The sequence below is a fragment of the Cryptomeria japonica genome, unplaced genomic scaffold (genome assembly GCF_030272615.1).
Source record: "Cryptomeria japonica unplaced genomic scaffold, Sugi_1.0 HiC_scaffold_15, whole genome shotgun sequence".
Taxonomy (NCBI): Eukaryota; Viridiplantae; Streptophyta; class Pinopsida; order Cupressales; family Cupressaceae; genus Cryptomeria; species Cryptomeria japonica.
In genome coordinates, this window is record NW_026728837.1 from 2,052,501 (window position 1) to 2,054,743 (window position 2,243).

Here is a 2,243-nt window from a genome sequence, read left to right on the forward strand (position 1 = left end):
TGCCTTTTATGGAAATTAGTGAAGGCATCGCATCAAAGGTGCGCACCTCGCTGCCCACCTTGGTGTGCTCCGAGGTGCCCACCACGGTGCGCAACGCCGGTGCGAACCCGGGAGCGCCCCGATGTGTGCTCCAAGGTGCGGCGTGCACGAAGTCGGACCCCGGTTTGCCCCGGGTGCGCACCTCGCGTGCACCTTGGTGCGCACACCTTGGCTGGGTTGCGCGGCCTGGTGGGCACCATGGTGCGCACCAAGGAGCGCTCCGAAGTGTGCTCCAAGGTGCGGCGTGCACGAAGTCGGAGCCCGGTTTGCCCCGGGTACGCACCTCGCGTGCACCTTCGCCGGGGTGGGCACCTCGGCTGGGTTGCGCGCCCTGGTGCGCACCAAGGAGCGCTCCGAAGTGTGCTCCAAGGTGCGGCGTGCACGAAGTCGGAGCCCGGTTTGCCCCGGGTGCGCACCTTCGCCGCGGTGCGCACCATGGCGTGCACGAAGTCGGAGCCCGGTTTGCCCCGGGTGCGCACCTCGCGTGCACCTTCGGCGGGGTTGCGCGCCCTGGTGGGCACCATGGTGCGCACCAAGGAGCGCTCCGAAGTGTGCTCCAAGGTGCGGCGTGCACGAAGTCGGAGCCCGGTTTGCCCCGGGTGCGCACCTCGCGTGCACCTTCGGCGGGGTTGCGCGCCCTGGTGGGCACCATGGTGCGCACCAAGGAGCGCTCCGAAGTGTGCTCCAAGGTGCGGCGTGCACGAAGTCGGAGCCCGGTTTGCCCCGGGTGCGCACCTCGCGTGCACCTTCGCCGCGGTGGGCACCATGGCGTGCACGAAGTCGGAGCCCGGTTTGCCCCGGGTGCGCACCTCGCGTGCACCTTCGCCGGGGTGGGCACCTCGGCTGGGTTGCGCGCCCTGGTGCGCACCAAGGAGCGCTCCGAAGTGTGCTCCAAGGTGCGGCGTGCACGAAGTCGGAGCCCGGTTTGCCCCGGGTGCGCACCTCGCGTGCACCTTCGCCAGGGTGGGCACCTCGGTGCGCACACCTTCTCAATGTTTTCTTGCCTTTTCTGGAAATTGGTGAAGGCAGCGCATCAAAGGTGCGCACCTCGGTGTGCTCCGAGGTGCGAACCCGAGAGCGCTCCGAGGTGCCCACGAAGTCGAAAGTCGGGTTAATTGCATTGTTTTCCCCGGGTGCGCTCCGAGGTGCGCAACATCGGCGCGCACCAAGGAGGGCTCCGAAGTGTGCTCCAAGGTGCGCACGATGGCGTGCACCTCTGGTGCGCACGATTCGGAGCTCGGTTTGACCGGGGTGCGCACACCTTGGCTGGGTTGCGCACCTTTTGTGCGCTCCAAGGTGCGCACGAAGTCGGAGCTCGGTTTGCCCCGGGTGCGCACCTTCGCCAGGGTGCGCACCTTGATGCGCACGCCTTGGCTGGGCTGCGCACCTTGGTGGGCGCCATGGTGCGCACCTTTCGTGCGCTCCAAGGTGCGCACGAAGTCGGAGCTCGGTTTGCCCCGGGTGCGCACCTTGGTGGGCGCCATGGTGCACTCCGAGGTGCCCAAGATTGGTGCGCACCAAGGAGCGCTCCGAAGTGCGCTCCAAGGTGCGCGCGAAGTCGAAAGTTGGGTTAATTGTCCGGTTTGCCTCGGGTGCGCACCTTGCGTGCACCTTCGCCAGGGTGGGCGCCTTGGTGCGCACACCTTGGCTGGGCTGCGCACACCTTGGCACCCGCGTTTCCTTCATTTTAAATTTTTTTTTTTTACAATCTCTCAAGTGGGAAATTCTATAATCTCAACTTTTTTTGCCTTTTCAGGAAACTTTTGAATGGAGCGCATCATTGGTGCGCTCCGAAGTGTGCTCCAAAGCTCTCTCCAGCTGCGTGCACCTGCCCCGGCCGCGCACCCGGCCCCGCCCAGCTTCGCTCACCTGTCCCGGGCGTCTGGTGCGGAACCTTAGAGTAAGAAACATCACCGTGCACCTTGGCCAACGTGCGCGACTCGACCGAGCGCGCACTGGCCGAGGTGCACACCGATTTCACCTGGGTGCGCGCGCAGCACCTCGGGCGCACCGGGGTGCGCGCACAACGCCCGGGTTGCACCGTGGCCTGTGTGCTCGGGGCGCCTCGGGTGCGCGCTCGGTGTCGCCCCCGCGCGCGCGGTAGTGCGGGCAGCGCACCCCGGCCCGGCCCGGCCCCGACGAGAACGCAAACGGGCAAAAGGTTTATTCAAATAGCATTGCGACGCCCGGCGAAAAACTAAAAA